At 43.3% G+C, this 18,010-nt stretch overlaps 1 protein-coding gene across 3 annotated transcripts in view; it reads left to right on the top strand.

Annotated features, from left to right (window-relative positions):
* The window catches only part of LOC121276107 (cadherin-18-like), a 361,197-nt gene that overhangs the window by 131,579 nt on the left and 211,608 nt on the right, over positions 1 to 18,010 (top strand). The window lies entirely within an intron of this gene.

Here is an 18,010-nt window from a genome sequence, read left to right as displayed (position 1 = left end):
TTTGAAAGAGTAAGTAAAGAGGACCTGTTTCCACTGGCAGGAGGGTTAGTAACCAGAGGACACTGATTTAAAACAATTGGCAAAGGAACCTGAGGGAAATGAGGAGAATATTTTTTATACAGCGTGTTGTGCAGCACTCTGGAATGTGCTGTCTGATAGGATGGTGGAACTTTCAAAAGGGAATTGGATGAATAATTGAAAAGGAATAATTACAGGGCTATGGAGAAAGGGGAGGGGAAGGAGAGGATGAATTTGATAGCTTCTTCAAAAAGTGAGCATGTGCATGACGGACTGAAATTCCTCCTGCATCGTGTGAATCTACAATTGTTTCTTGCTCCAATGAGCTCACCAGTGCAATGTGGTTACCTTATTTTATACCTCGCTCCAAAAACAACTTTCATGTGGTTGCTCTAAATTAAGTGATCACCATATTTTTTGGTTTTACATTCAAAAGTTACAGACATAAATCTTGCACATAAGCTTTAATTTGTTTTGCCGTGAATACTCTAACTCAGAGAGGAAGCAATTGATAATTCACCTTGATGATCATAGCTAAGGCCAATACTTGCTTTTGTTTTGTTTATTGAACATGTTGAGCGCATGACTTTCCAACATTGGTTAATTGTATATGAATATTGGCCTGAATTATACAAGGTACCATGGCCCCCTCCCCCCAGCTGAAAAGTCAGGGGAGCCTGCCCAGGGGGAGAACAGCTGCCCTGTAATCATTTTTTGTTTCTTTATTCTTTCATGGGATGTAGGCGTTGTTGACAGTACCAGCATGTGTTGCCCATCCCTAATTTCCCTTGGACTGAGTGGCTTGCTAGGCTATTTCAGAGGGCAGTGAAGAGTCAACCACATTGCTGTGGGTTTGGAGTAACATGTAGGCCAGACTAGATGAGGACAGCAGATTTCCTTCTCTCGAGGACATTAGTGAACCAGATGGGTTTTTACGACAATCTATGATAGTTGTCATTGTCACTATTACTAAGACTAGCTTTATATTCAAGATTTATTAATTGAATTTAAATTCAGCCAGCTGCCAGGCTGGGATCTGTGCCCTGTCCCCAGATTATTAGTCTGGGCCTCTGGATTACCAGGCCAGCAACATTACCACTAAGCCACATTCTCCCCCAGCCAATTGGCTCTTCATAGGCTGAAAGTGGGAATTCTGCAACCCCCCCCCACTCCCCCCCGCCGCCTTAGGGACAGGAAGCCCACCTCAGAGAGCTGCTAGCCAATCAGAGGCTGGCAGCTCTCAATGTTCCAGTAGCACCAGCGGGAGTGGTGGCCACTGCCAGTACTGTACTGAGGTGACGAGGAGGTGAGCTGCGATGGATTGGAACTTTCTGAGTGTTATGACATCAGTCAGGGGATGGGGTTTGAGAGGCCACAGTGGGGATCAGCCTGGTGTGGGATTATACCTTGGCTAGGCCCTCCATTGGGCCCAGAGGGGCTGTTGAGGAGGGAAACCCTCCTGCTCACCACAAGACCGCACATGGAAACCTGCCGAGCTGGCTGCTTGGCATGGGCCACTCCTGCTGCTAGTATAATTATGTTGGAGTCAGGGACAGCTGTGTAGTTGATGGGCAGGCTGACTGCTGGATTTAACATGCCACCCTGGTTTTAAACCTATGGGCAGGAGAGCGTTAAGTCCAGCCCAGTGATGCAGTGTTGCAGCAGGGAAAACTAGGTTAGCATTCATCATTATAAGAATTGCTACATTCACCATTGAATAAGCACATATGAACATAGTATGTATACCTAGTAATATAGTAATATCATATGGTGGCTTGATGGTAAATATTTAGAGAGTACTGGATAACATGGAACAGAATGAGAAGACAATACCATACACCAGTTGAGGGTGTTCAGATTTTTTCTTGTGAAAAGTTTCACTTGCAGATTATAGATTATAAATTATGATATGAAGTTTATTCATGTCATGATTTTTTAAGATATGGAGTTACATTTGATTTGTTTGGATTTGTGTTCCTATTAGTGAGTGAATTAGATGACATGACAGAACTCGCAGAAATTGATGTGAACTTTAAGAACGTTGTCTTTGTGAGAAATGAAGTAGGATATTTTGGAATACCATCACTGTTTCCAAATCTGCCTTTGGAGTTTAGTTAGGTGACAAGACTTTAACCCAGGATTCCTAAAGATTCTTCCTCCCGATATTGATTTGATGTTTAAAATAATTCACAACTATCACAGTAACTGGAAGTTAAACTATCTGTTTAACATGGTATATACAAGAACACGAACTATATTGATGTTTGCTCAATAATTAATTGGATTCCACATAATGAGTTTGTCATTTTTCTTGGCTCTTTCCTACAATCGTTTTGAATAGACCAATGAAGCAGTTCAGGTACCTTGGCTGTCGTGTTGAGGTGGCTGAGCTTTTCTCATCTTGCTGTTGTTTAATTACGTGTGGACCTTGACCTCAAAAAGATCCATTTTCCCTATGCTCTCCGAAAGCTGATGTGCATTTGTGTTCCCAGGGATTACATCCTGCTGTGGGCTTGGCTCAATCTAGAGACATAGTTTAGCGGATTTTACTTAGAAATTGCTAAAAAGACAATTGATTGCTTTAGTTTTTAAATTAAATTGCCAATCACTGGGGACAAGGGAACTTATTAGAAGCATTGCCTTCCTAAAACATTTAATAGCCGTGAGAAATCTATCTATTCACAGCTAGCCATTTAGACTATCTGAGCTGATTTGGGTTATTTGGCTAATGATCAGAAAGTATATGTTGCTTTTCAATATCTTTCATGGCAATAATTTTGGAGATTTACCACATGTACCAAGCAGGTCAATTAAGTACATGGCAGTCAATATTAAATGCAGCAAATTCCAGGTAAATTTCTATTTGATTAAAATACAAGTTTCCAGTTCACTTGAATGTTTCACCTTAGTGAACCAAATAAGACGAATCCACAAAGCGTTTTGCAGAGAGACATGAGCACATTTAAAAAATGTAATCCCTTTTGTGTGAGATACTTCAGTGGGAGAAATTAATCCTCTTTGCACTTATTTTTCTCTCTATGTAAACAGGACGTGCTGTAATTGCATCTCCCAACTGTAGTTAGGATTCATTGTAGGGTTTAGAAGTGAGCACCTGGTTTAACTATTCCCTGTACAAACTAACAGGTGGTCTCCATTCTTGTGTGCATCATCCATGGGTGATCGGCCAGTATCTTCTGCTTTTATTTCATCTAACCAACCAGCTTGAACCAACACCTACAACGAAAAGCCCAAGGAGAGGCCCATACAACTGGAAGATAGGTTTCAAATATTATTTTCCATTCCTATTGACTGCCACAAAGGTTGAAACAAAAGTGGGAGTTTCTCTAATAGAAAAGCAAAACTCTGCAGGTACTAGAAATCTGAAATAAAAACAGAAAATACTCAGCAGGTCTGGCAGTGCCTGTGCAGAGAGAAAAAGAGTTAACATTTTGGGTATGTGAGCTGTCATTGAAACTGGAAAAGGTGTAAATGTAACAGGTTTTTAGGAAGAGAAAGGGAGGAGGGTGGGAAGAAAAACAGAAGGGAAGAGCTGTGATAGGGAGGGGAGATGTTAAATGACAAAAGGTTTCATGGTGTAAGGCCAAAGGGAGTGGTAATGGAACAAGTAAAGAAAAGATGTCTGGAGGAGGAGTGGAAAGCAGGATCCTGAATAACTGTTGCCCGAATACAAAGTAATGGAAACAAGAGGGAAAAATAAAACAGCAAGTAACTGCAAAACAAAATGAAGACAGAGGTCATAGGAACAGGAGTAGGCCATTTGGCCCATCAAGCCTGCTCCACCATTCAATTAGATCATAATTAATAATCTACCTGATTGCCACTTTCCAGTGCTATCTCCATATCCCATAATGTCATTAGAGTCTCCAGAAATTTATCAATGTCTGTCTTGAACATGCTCGATGATTGAGCTTCCACAGCTTCCTGGGGCAGAGAATTCCAAGATTCACCACCCTCTGAGTGAATAAATTCCTCCTCATCTCAGTCTTAAAAGGTTTATCCCTTATTCTGAGATTATGTTCCCGGGTTTTAAATTTAGCAGCCTGGGGAAACATCTTATCTACATCCACCCTGAGGTCACCTTTCATTCTTTGAAACTCTAGGGAATAGAGACCCAGTCTCCCCAATCTCTCCTCATAAGACAATCCCATCATCCCAGGGATGGACCCAGTAAACATTGTACCACTCTCTCTATGGCAAGTATATCCCTCTTTAGATAAGAGGACCAAAACTCTACACAATACAGGTCTGTACAATTGCAGCAAGACATCTTCACTCCTGAACTCAAATCCCCTTGTGATGAAGGCCAATGTGCCATTTACCTTCCTGATTGCTTGCTGTGCCTGCATTCTAACTTTTAGTGACTCATGAACAAGGATGCCCAGGTCCCTTTGGGCACCTGCACTTCCCAACCTCTCACCATTTAAGAAATATTCTGCCTTTCTGTTTTTTCTAACAAAGTGAATAACTTCACATTGATTCACATTATCTTCCATCTACCATGTTCTAGCCCATTCACTTAGCCCGTTCAAGTCATCTTGAAGCCTCCTTGCATCCTCCTCATAACTTACTTTCCCATCCAGTTTGGTGTCATTAGCACATTTGGAAATATTATATTTGACTCCCACATCCAAATCATTTATATAGATTGTGAATGTTGTACTATGGGTTCTTGAAATGTCTCAATGATGAGATCTTGAAACCTGTATTTTAACTGTGAACCCTTTATTGTTAACCTTTAACTATTTACAGATCCAAGATATAGTCATGTATGGAGCTGTTGCCTCCATGCAGACTGGATCCAGAGTGTACTCTCTAGACTGTTGTCTCAGTCTATTACCATGTGACTCTATGCATCATACCATGGGCGGTGGTATTCTCCAGTCCCACATTAACCCTTTCTCTGTTGAACACCTTTACATGATAACGGTATGCTGGCACATATAGCATCATGCAACAGTGAACAGCTGTGGCTCTAGCACTGACCCTTGTGGTACCCCAATAGTAACATCCTGAGAATGATCCATTTATTCCTATTCTCTGCTTTCTGTCTGTTAACTAATTCCCAATCCATACTAGTATATTTCCTCAATCCCATGTGCTCTAATTTTATGTACTAACCTTTGTGGGACCTTATGAAAAGCCTTTTGAAAATCCAAATACACCACATCCACTGGTTCTCCTTTATCAATGCTGCAAGTCATATCCTCAAAAAATTTCATCAAGTTTATCAAACATGATTTCCCTTTCATAAATCCACATTGACTCTACCCAATTTAACCATTCTTTTCTAAGTATTTATAATTGATTCTAACATTTTCCCTACTGCTGGCATCAAACTAGCAGGTCTGTAATTCTCCATTCTCCCTCTTCCTCCCTTCTTAAGTAGTGGGGTTACATTTGCTACTTTCCAGTCTGCAGGAACCTTTCCAGAATCTAAAGAATTTTGAAAGATAACCACCAATGCATCCATTATTTCTCTAGCCACCTCTTTCAACTCTCTGGGATGAAGCTTATCTGGTCCAGGGGATTTATCAACCTTCAACCCAGTTAACTTGTCAAGTACTGCCTCTTTAGTAATACTAATTTCTTTTAGTTCTTCAATTTCACAAGTCCCTTGATGGTCCTGGATGGGCCCCGCACGTCCGTGTGTAAAATGACGCGCGGTGACATCGGGCGAGTGTCCTGACGTCACCGTGCACCATCGCGATATTTCGCTGGGCGGGCGCGCAATAAAATGTGATGCACACCCGTCATTAATTAACGGGCTGGTTAAGGCCCTTAATTCATCATTCGATGGCGATTTTCAGGCACCTGTGCGATCTTTGGGTTGGCGTACGGGCGCAATGGGCAGGCGGGTAAGAGACTTTTTGATGAACCTCGTCCACGGGCGGGATAAGAGGGCTCAGTGGGGTCGTGAATCTGGCCTGAGAAGTAATTATTGGTGAAAGTTTTCTGAACTTGCCTGTGTGATCTGCAGCAGTTCAGAACGAATTCCTGCAGCTTTCTGTGTACTTTGACCCTTCAGCTCAGCTCTCTGCGGTCAGTAATCTTAATCGGGCCTGCAACTTTCCAGAGGCCTCCCTTTAGCCTGGGTAAAGATCCTGACATGTCCACTGGAGGCAGCTCCTCTGAGGAGGAAGGGAGGGCTAGATGGGGGAGGAGGCCAGGAGTGCACAGTCAGCCTCCAGGGGAGCCACCTTTGGGAGGACAGGCACAGGCACAAGGGGCGCAGGGCCAAGAGGTAGTCCAAGGTGGAAGGGGCCACAGAAGACGTCACTATCCTGCTGCCAGGGTATACAGGTGGTGAAGCAGCTACCTCAATATGTCTGAGGAGGCTCTGTCTCTCAAGGGAGACAGTCAACTATATCTGTCAGATGATTGGCTCTGAGATCTCTCCTAACTGTGTGGGTGGACACCCCATGACAGTGGCTCTGAAGGTCACAGCTGCCCTCAATCTCTATGCCTCTGGCTCCTTCCAGGGTTTGGTGGATGATCTTTGTGGTGTCTCCCAATCAACTGTCCACACTTGTGTCAAGCAGGTCACGGACACTCTGTTCAGGCATGCATTGAATTTCATCCACTTCCGCTGTGACCAGGCAAGTCAGATACAGTGAGCCAGAGGCTTCACAGCCATTGCTGGCTTCCCCCGTGTCCAGGGTGCTATAGACTGTACACATGTGGCCATCAAGGCGCCAGCAGGTGAGCCCGGTGCCTTTGTCAACAGGAAGAGCTTCCACTCCATGAACGTGCAGATAGTGTGTGATCACAGGATGCTGATTCTACAAGTCTGTGCAAGGTACCCAGGCAGCTCCCACGACACCTACATCCTCAGACACTCCCAGGTGCCGGGGCTCTTCAGTGCTCAGGCCTGGCTGGATGGTTGGCTGCTGGGTGACAAGGGCTATCCCCTCAGAAGGTGGCTCATGACACCTCTCCGCCATCCAAGAACAGAAGCTGAGCAGCGGTACAATAGGAGCCACGGCACCACAAGGGCTGTGATAGAGAGAACCATCAGTCTTCTCAAGATGCGCTTCCGATGCCTGGACCACTCAGGGGGTGCACTCCAGAGCCCCCAGATCATGTATCGGTGATAGTGGTTGCATGTTGCACTCTCCACAATCTTGCACTGGAAAGCGGGGACGCAGTGGACGATGAAGATGTTGACACAGTGGATGTGGCTGCACATGATGAGTCCAGCACTGATTCTGAGGATGAGGAAGCACAGGGAAATGCTGAGGGGTTAAACGCTGACCCTGGTCTACACCAAAGAGGCAGGGACACCCGGGAGGCTTTAATCCACTGAACCTTCAGCTAGCTCAACACAGATGGATCAGCAGGACTAGCCCTGCCTGACGCTCCCTTATTCGGCACCTCAGTGCTAAATCTGCCAGGTCATCAGCTGCAACTAAAGGGCTTTGGACATAAACTTGAATATCCAAACAAACACTTATGACATTTATCTTAAATGTACAAATGCAGAACAACGGAGCCACCCTCAGCCATGGTAACACATCTGGTTTTTACTTCAACCATCAGAAGTTCTCACAAATCCAAAATAAAATGTTAATCAAGCAGATAAAAGTTATACGTACCTCATCTTGGGCCAACACAAAAGCACCAGTGAGAACCTGTGGAGTGCGTAACATGCCTCATGCTTACGTTTGCGGGTGCTATGTCTAGGTTCTGCCCCATTGCTCGGAGTGGTTTGTGAGACAGCCTGCTGACTCTGCTGTCCTGTTGGCCTCGATGACCTTGGCGGTTGTCCTCTGGCCCGTGGAGCCTGTGCTGGACCCGCCTGGGAGGGAGTGGCCAGTTCCATAGCTGGCATCTCCCCAGTCGTTGTAGCCTCACCGGATGAAGCGGTCACTGGGAGAGGGGCGGAGCAGCTGGTCCCCTCATCCAGAGCGCCCTGAGAGGAGTCCGCAGAGATGACAGGCAGTTGCTCCGCCGACGTGAGGGCATCCCGGACCTCCCTGCTCACCGTCGATGGATGGGCAATGCTGGGAAACCTGAAGCCCACACCATCTCCCACATTGGCACTGACCAGCTGTGGTCAATGCCGCTGTGAGGGTTTGCAGGTCCGAGTGTAACCCCAGGGGGACCTGTTTGTTCTCCTGGAGACGCCTATCCACGAGAGTCGCCACTCTCTCCATGGAGGAAGCATGGCGCTCAGCCATGTGGCTCATTACAGCAGTGATGTTCCGCATGGACTCCCTCAGCACGGACACCAAGCGGAATTTTTAATGGAAGGTGTTAACACAAAAAAACAACAAAATCATGACAACAGGAATATGAGGACATAAGAAATAGGAGCAGCAGTCGGCCATTTGGCCCCTCAAGCCTGCTCCACCTTTGAATGAAATCATGGCTGGTCTGATTGTGGCTTTAACTCCATTTTCCTGCTTGTTCCCCATAACGTTTGGAAATGCAAGCTGTTTTTTTAAAAGCGCAATCATAGAATGTGTAAATTAATCAAGCCTGACTTATGACTTATCCTTGATCTTCATACTGTGTAGAATATCTCAAAGAACATTTAACATAAACCCCTCAAGTTGTCTCAAACCCTGACTGAGTTTAATGGCAACTGTTTGGTGTCATAACATTTTCATAAATCTTACACTACGTATTGACAAACATGAGTAATGATGCGTTTGTTGAAGATGTATGCATTTGTCAAGTGCTTTAATTCCATGTGTGGAATTCTTTTTTTCTGAGGGGTGTAGTACACCAATTCACTTAAAGTTCTGGTTTCCCAGCACTACATTTGAACTGGTTGCTAAACTAAGTGACGTTGGCTGATGTTTGATGTGGAACTTCTTTGTGAAAGGAAGGGATATAAATAATCCCACTAATATATTGCACTTGCCGTCCCCTTTATCAAACACTTTTTCATTTAACTGTGAGGCCATAAATTTGCCTTGGCCTGAATCTTTCAGTCGTTGGGCAGGCTCGGTGGGAGTGGGCGGGGGCAGGGGTGGAGCCGACTGCCACCAGCGATCGGATCCACGTTGCCATTTTACGCGGGCAGGCCAATTAAGTCCCACCCAGCATAAGACGCAAGACGTAGCACTCAGTGCTACCTGTGGGGGTGGGAGCGGGAGGGAGAGTCGGGGCCAATGCTCTCTCACAAGTGCACGCGAACGAGCGCTTCAATCTCCTTGAGTCTCGGATCTGCCTCGGAGATTGAAGTGCTTTTGAAATAAATAAATGGTTTGAGAATTTAATTAAACGTGTCCCCTCATGTGACTATGAGATGGGACCTGTATTTATATTTCAGACATTTTTTTTTAAGTGGACGGGCAACATAAACAATCACATTAATTAATTTGTTAATGGCCTTAATAGGCCCATCATTCATCAGCGGGTGCGCAGCCAACTCCTGCGCGTGTCCGCTGAACGAAACATCGCAAGACAGCGCAATGTCATCAGGTCATATTTCACCCGGGTGCATCGGGCCCACTCCTGCACACCAACTGCAAAATTCAGGCCCTTGTGTTCCAAGGGAGATATTGGGAATCCCAGTGTCATTCCATAGGCTGTATTTAAGTGCTTTGACCAGGAAATATATCGAGTGTTAAGAAATTAACCCAATAGGGTGTATGTTGTCAACAGTGATAGAAGCAATAAAATATGTGGGTGTAAAACAATTATATTGGTTGTAAAGAGACAGGAGTTTGCCTTGTTATGAATTCAACTTTTCATTGACTTTTGCTCCGAAATGAGAGTATTGCTTTGTGAGCACATCTAGATCAGGTGATTGGACAGACAAGAATAAAACTTAAACCATCAGAAATGAATCACTCAATGTCATCTTTGATGTCTCTAGGGTACTAAATACAAATAATAAAAGATCACTATGAACCCATGTGAATGATATTTTGCAGCAATGCCAGAGAGTAGTGTCTTCAAGTACTGTGACTGTCTCGGGCCTGTCAGGTAAGTGTTGTTTGAAACAGGGAGTGAAGCTCATTAGTAAAATATTACAACATCCAAATCTAGCATTTAGGCTCGACAAATGTTACTGTGAAATAGAAACATAAAGCAAGCCCGGTGGAACTGTAGAATGTCTGCAGGCACCAGCTCCCTGACCACAGCATTTAACTGACCTGTGTCTGAAATTTGACATGGAGTCCATAAATTGTCCACAAAAAGCGGGACAAATCCAACCTGCCCACAACAGCTCCATCAGTCTATTCTCAATTAGCAAAGCGATGGAATGGGCCACCGACAGTGTTATCAAGTGGCACTTACTCAGCAATAACCTGTTCACTGATGCTCAGTTTGGGCTCTGCCAGGTCCATTCGGATCCTGACCTCATTACAACCTTGGTCTAATCATGGACAATTGAACTGAACTCAAGAGGTGAGATGAGAGTGACTGCTATTGATATCAAGGCACCGGGGGGAGGCAATGGAGTAGAGGTATTGGCCCAGGGTAACGCTCTGGGGACCTGAGTTCAAGTCCCACCATGGTGGAATTTGAATTTAATAAAAATCTGGTATTAAACACCATGAAACCGTTGTTATAAAAACCCAACTGGTTCACTAATATCCTTTAGGGAAAGAAATCTGTTGCCCTTACCTGGTTTGGCCTACATGTGACTCCAGACACATAGCGATATGGTTGACTCTTAAATGCTGTCTGAACTAGGGATGGACAATAAATACTGACCTAGCCAGCAATGCCCACATCCCATGAATGATTTTTTTTTTAAATGAGTGAGTGTGGCATCAAGGAGCCCGAGCAAAACTGGAGTCAATAGGTACCAGGGGAGAAATTTTCCACTGGTTGGAGTCATACCTAGCACAAAGGAGCTGGTTGTGGTTGTTGAGGTCAGTTATCTCAGTCCCAGGACATTGTTACAGGAATTCAACAGGGTAGTTCCTCAGCCCAACCATCTTCAGCTGCTTCATCAATGACCTTCCTTCCATCTAAGGTCAGAAGTGGGGATGTTTCCTGATGATTGCACAATGTTCAGCACCATTCGTGACTCCTCAGATACTGAAGTAGTCCATGTCCAAAAGCAGCAAGACCTGGACAATATCCAGGCTTGGGCTGACAAGTGGCAAGTAACCTTTGAGACATAGAAGTGCCAGGTAATGACCATCTCCAACAAGAGAGAATCTAACATCTTCCCTTGACGTTCAGTGGCATTGTCATCACTAAATCTCCCATTATCAACATCATGGGAGCTACTGTTGACCAGAAACTGAACTGGACTAGCCATATAAATACTGTGGCTACAAGAGCAGGTCAGAGGCTGGGACTCCTGTGGCAAGTAACTCACCTCCTGGCTCCTCAAAGCCTGTCAACCATTTGCAAGGCACACGTCAGGAGTGTGATGGAATACTCTCCACTTGCCTGGATGAGTGCAGCTCCAACAACACTCAAAAAGCTTGACACTATCCAAGAGAAAGCAATCAGCTGATTGGCACCACATCTACCACCTTCAATATTCACTATCTCCATCACCGATGCACAGTGGCAGCAGTGTATACCATCTACAAGATGCACTGCAGCAACTCAACAAGGCTCCTTCCAAACACACAAACTCTACCATCTGGAAGGACAAGGGTAATGGGCATTTGGGAACACCACCCCCTACAAGTTCCCCTCCAAGTCACACACCATCCTGACTTGGAAATATATCGCCGTTCCTTCACTGTCGCTGGGTCAAAATCCTGGAACTCCCTCCCTAACAGCACAGTGGGTGTACCTACACCACATGGACTGCAGCGGTTCAAGAAGGCAGCTCAGCACCACCTTCTCAAGGGCAATTAGGAATGGGCAATAAGTGCTGGCCTAGTCAGCTAGTGATGCCCACACCCTATTGTTCCATGGGCATGAAATGATTCTTCAAAGAATCTTTCAAGGCAGCAACTTATTTTCTGCTTGTTGTTGTGCTTGGCTGTACTCTTGAGGGTGAAACTTTCTCCCACTGAAGGGCAGGAGTTTGACTGTCGAACAATTTAGCCCACCTTAGCCCACCTGCAGCATGTTGTGGCTGTGGGGCGGGTTTCCTTAGAGCGTGTTGGCTTCTGGCCAACTTCCCTTCTGCGGGACGAGCAGTCCACCCCACCGTTGTAAAATGTAGCCTAAGACAAGTTCGAGATGTGGTAAAAGTACTGAGTCATTTTTATTAGGTTGGTTTTCTTTTGTTCTCTTATGCTTCGAGCACAAACCCACTCGGTCTGTAAATGGAGTTTCTTCCAAAGTTTGGTACTGTAGCAAGAGAGAGGAAATCAATCCAAGTAATGCAAGTAATGCTGCCTGGAAACTCAAGCTAAAGACCAACTGAGTGGAACCTTGAAATTCTGCTCTGTGTGTCATCAGTAGCACCTGGCAATGCACACCCTGACACCTACCAAACTTCTAAACTTGTAACATTAGTGTTGAGTTATCTCTCTCAATGAATAAAGGCAGATTTGAAACATGCACCGTGATGATTAGATTATTAAGTCACTGATTATCAATTATTCAATCAATCAAAGGCAGCGATATATCATTTAATTAAACATCAACATTTTAGTCAAGTGGAGCTATGATACTCTAATTGCATTTTTCTCTGGTATGTCACAGTAAAAGCTCCTTCAGCCATTTGCCTCTCAACAGCAAAATTAAGGCAAATTGAAAGCAGTTACACACAAACATTCCAGTATTCGAGTGTCATGCTGCAACAGTAAGAATGTCTTGGAACTCTTTTGCTAACTTATCTCCTTTGCTGGCTGTTACTTTGCAGAATTATAATATATTCCTCATCATTCACTGTCCAGGAATGAAAAACACACACTGCTGTGACTGGGATAAGCTTTGTACGCAGAAAAATGGATCAGGATTTAGAATTATGTCCAGGATATTATGTGTGAGGGTAGATTTTACAATTTAATTCTTCCACAGTGGAGCTTAAAGCACTAGGAACGTATATTGGGAATTCAGAGATGGTGGTCCACAGGCCCAATAGGATTTGACATCCATTCATTTTAATAGGCAGGAAACCCTTTGGGACTAACTGATCGCCAGTCTTGAATTTTCAATATGTACTTCCAGCATACAAATTTATAAATCTACTCTTTGATATCTAAAATCATTCAGCATAAATCAACTGATTGAAAAGGATCCAGCCACTGTTTGACAATTAGCCTGAATGCACCGATTGGAGTATATATATGTTAACTTAGCTAATAAAGAATCAGAGATAAGTTGATGTTGTCACGAACAACTCATTTATTTCACTATTTCTATGGTAAGTAAAGATAACATGATTACATATTCTCTTGACAATAATTAAAAATGGAATAACTTCATTTTGGAATGATTACAGCATTTGCTTTTTTTCATTTATGGGATGTGGCGTCGCTGGCTAGGCCAGCATTTATTGCCCATCCTTAATTGCCTTGAGAAGGTGGTGGTGAGCTGCCTTCTTGAACTGCTGCAGTCCATGTGCTGTTAGGGAGGGAGTTCCAGAATATTGACCCAGCAACAGTGAAGGAACGCCGATATATTTCCAAGTCAGGATGGCGAGTGGCTTGGAGGGTAACTTCCAGGTGGTGATGTTCCCATGTGTCTGCTGACCTTGTCCTTCTAGATGCTAGTGGTTGTGGGTTTTGAAGGTGTTGTTGAAAGAGCCTTGGTGAGTTCCTGTAGTGCATCTTGTAGTTGGTACACACTGCTGCCACTGTGCATTGGAGGTGCTGGGAGTGAATGTTTGTTGATGTGGTGTCAATCAAGCGGGCTACTTTGTCCTGGTTGGTGTCAAGCTTCTTGAGTGTTGTTGGAGGTACACTCATTCGGGCAAGTGGAGAGAATTCCATCACACTCCTGACTTGTGTCTTGTAGATGGTGGACAGGCTTTGGGGAGTCAGGAAGTGAGTTACTCATCACAGGATTCCTAGTCTCTGACCTGCCCTTGGTAGCCACAGTATTTATGTGGCTAGTCCAGTTCAATTCCTGGTCAATGGTAACCCCAAGGATGTTTATAGTGGGGGATCCAGCGATGGTAATGCCATTGAATTGTCAAAAGGAGATGGTTAGATTCTCTCTTGTTGGAGCTGGTCATTGCCTGGCACTTGCAGAGTAAAGGGTTAACATCAGAAGCTTATATGATGCTGATGTAATAATAATTTCAGATCACATGATTGAGAAGTAAGAGAGGCCTGGAAGGAGGAGAAGCTCCAACCTCATCTAGAGGTCCAAATGTGTAAAAGCCTGCTGTAAATAAACAGTCATGGTTTTCAGAAACTGCAGACTCGAGCAGCACACTTTGAGAGAATAGACAATCCCCAAAACACCCGACTAGATGATTAATGATTGTATATCCCCATGAACATCCCCACTTCTGACCTTATGATGGAGGGAAGGTCATTGATGAAACAGCTGAAGATGGTTGGGCCTAAGACACCATCCTAAGGAATTCCTGCGGTGATGCCCTGGGACTGAGATGATTGACTTCCAGTAACCACAATCATTTTCCTTTATGCTAGGTATGACTATAACAAATGGAGGGTTCCCCCCACCACCTCCCTCGACCACCTATTCAGCTGGACCATCAACCTTGGATCAGAATTTGCTCCAGTTTGCCGTGTTTTGCAAGCTGCTAATGACCAAGCAGAGTTTGGGTAGAATGTTAGCATCTTGACCTTAGCAATCTCGCATTGTCTGTCCCCCTCCCCTTCCTAGAATAACTTGTAAAGAGGATGCAAGCTCAGGTTCACTGATGCAAATTAACCCCCGATTTATATTGACTCCGTTTTTGCTATGGTTCCTTGATGCCATACTCCGTTGCTTTGATGGCAATGATAGTCACTCTCATCTCACATCTAAAGTTCAGTTCTTTTGGACTCAGGCTATAATGAGGCAGGAGCAGAAATAGAAGCAGGAGTAGGCCATATGACCCCTTGAGTTCGCTCCACCTTTCAATTAAATTAACACTGACTTTCTACATAAACTCCACTTTTCTGCTTACTTAACCCTGTCTTTCCTTATCATACAAAGATCTACCAATTTCTGTCTTAAATATACTCAACAACACTCTTCTCAGCTAGAGAATTCTCATCTCAGCCATAAAGACCAAAACCCCTAACCTGAACCTATTCCCACTAGCTCTAGATTCCCCAACTTAGGGAAACAACCTCTCAGCATTGGCCTGTCAACTTTTCTCGGAATTTCATGTGTTTCAGAAAAATAGTATCACAGCAGGTGGTAAATGTTGAGCTGCTCAAACCCCAGAGGGAAACTTGAAACAGCCACCACAACTATTTTGCAATTTATATCTTTATTTTGAAATGCGCGCCTTGAGTTCACTAGTAATAAGACTGCCAGGTCTTAGAGGTTTTTTTTTATAAAACTAAGTTAAATGTTAATTAATAGCAGAAAAGATCTTAAGCACATATTTAAGTCTACAAGTTACTACAATGTTAACTCTTAGCTCCCCAATTTAATCTAACTTCCAGTTATACCTCAGTTAAGGCAACAGTAAAACAAGAAAGATTTCAACAGCCCCAGGCAAAGCACACAAAACCCTGGACGGTGATATTTAAAATGGATTCTCTTAGCTTTGGTTCCTGGACAGCAGCTTGGTACATAGAGGCTGGAGACTTTTCACACTTGTTGGGTCTTAGAATTCCTTCTTCCTTTCATATAACCTCATCTCCTTTAAACAGGTTTCTCCCTTTTTAATGTAAACCCCATTGTTCCAATATGAATTTGCAACTTAACTTTTTCCATAATAAAATCTTTCATAGTACTCATATTATTAGTAATCTTTGGGAAAAATAAACACACTGTTTGGCTTAGTTTCATATAGCTAGGTGTAATGCCTTACCACCTCTTTGAAATTCATGAGCCTGGTTTATCTAAAAATGCTAATATTCTTCACGCCTCACATTCTAAAACTTCAGCATGTTTATGTATTTAGCAATTCAAACCCAGTTTTCCTTCTGATACATCAAAGCACCCGGAGCAGCTGTCTGTAATTCAATTAAAACATGCATGCACACGCACACACAAACTATTCCAAACCCCACTGTTAACCTACCTTTACAAGAAATTACAATAGTATTATGAAGATTATTATATGTTCATGATATCTGAAACAAAATCAGAAAATGCTAGAAATACATGGAAGGTTATACAGCCATATAAGGAAAAGACAGGTTAATGTGTCATTCATTAGAGCTCCAACATTTTCCTTTAGTGTTGCAGTGTCACAATCGTAACAAGGTCCTGTTTAACGAAGCGTTAACATTCAGTTTTGAAGGATGCACTTACATGCTTGGCAAAGTTTCTACTTGCAGATTAAGCAGCAATGTATCAGAAAGCAATGACATGCTTTCCATTTATGAGGTGCACCACAGCGATTCACCAACTTCCTTCAACAACACCTTCCAAACTTTTGACCTCTACCACCTAGAAGGACGAGGGCAGCAGATGGGTAGCAACACCACCACATGCAAGTTCTGCTCCAAGCCACACGCCATCCTGACTTAGGAACATATTGGTGTTCCTACATCATCATAGGTTCAGGAACTGCATCCTAACAGCACTGTGGGTGTACCTACACCACAATGACAGCAGCAGTTCAATAAGATGGTCTGCCACCACCTTCTAAAGGAAAATAGGGATGGGCAATAAATGCTGGCCTTACCAGTGATGTCCACACCTCATAGACACATAAAATAATATAAATCTAAAGCTTTGATTTGGCTTCACTGACCTCACGTCAGTTTAACAGCTGTATCAAATCAGGTGAGAGTCTCTTTGTAATACATTGATCTCTGTCTCTGGACATATAACTTGTATTTTTCCTCTTACCTTCACACACCAGTAATGTTACATTTGTACTATATATTGAAACAAAACAAATACATTTTAGTATCTTGACATATCAGGATTTGGGAAAATATTCCAGCTAATGACTGCATTAAGGTTAGAGTTTTAACAAATAAAGGCCCATAAGTTGCTCAGCTATTCCAACAGGAGTTTGTTGGAAGAGCTGAAACTCTGTCAGAACACAGGTACATTAGATTCTGGACTTCCACTGACATGTCCTTGACATAGGAGGGGTATGGTTGAGTGCAGGGACTCCCTATTCTTCGAAAAGGCTGTGATGCAAGGCTTGCATTCAATATTCAGCACAAGACCTCTTGAAGAGATCAAGCCTGTGTTTTTGCTCAGGATCTAAAAGATCATGGGGATGCAGAGAGAATTTGTACTGAATTTAAATCAGGCTCCTGACACCGAGCCAGTGATCCAGGAATTTCTGGTCTCTTTGATGGAAGAGAGATTACACCAGATGCACCTCCTGTGACTGTAGACTTGGTCTTCAGCCCCAATCCCCATTAATGTCATTCAGGCCAATGGCAGAGTGTTGGGGTTGCTATGATCCTGCCATAAATTTCCAGAATAACATTCCTAGGGATTTCCTGAACTATGAATTTATTTATCATTAATTTTATTATTGTAAATTTTTGACATTTTTACTTAATTAAAAATCATTGTTTGAGATTTGACCCAAAGGTAAGGATAATCTCATTCATTAATAGCCATTCGCATGATGTTTTCCTATGTTACACATATCTCTTTAAATCCAACATTTCAGTGTCAGCCGGGTGTTACCAGGATTCTGGTGTCTCCGTACCTTGTTGTGAAGCTAACCCTATAGCGTTGGAATAACTTTTCCAAAATTGTTGTTCAATGCTCCAAGCTAACGTTCATAAATTACTGTAGAAAGTGAATGGTCAAAACCCTCACACTTAATCCAATTCACAACATAATTCTATTTCTTTCTCTTCCTTGTTAATGCACTGTCCCTTTAAACAAACCTTTTTGATAAGACGAGTCGTGACAGAACAGGAACACACATTTATTTCTTTAATGCACCCAGATTTAGCACCAATTGATAAGTATGTAGAATCAGAATAAAGGTCCTTCAGAAACAAACTTTAATTCCAGTTTCAAAGATTGTTCCTCATTG

This window comes from Carcharodon carcharias, chromosome 3, assembly GCF_017639515.1.
Source record: "Carcharodon carcharias isolate sCarCar2 chromosome 3, sCarCar2.pri, whole genome shotgun sequence".
In the NCBI taxonomy this organism is placed as follows: Eukaryota; Metazoa; Chordata; class Chondrichthyes; order Lamniformes; family Lamnidae; genus Carcharodon; species Carcharodon carcharias.
The sequence above is the reverse complement of the archived record's forward strand: the minus strand, read 5'-3'. Positions and strand labels throughout refer to the sequence as shown.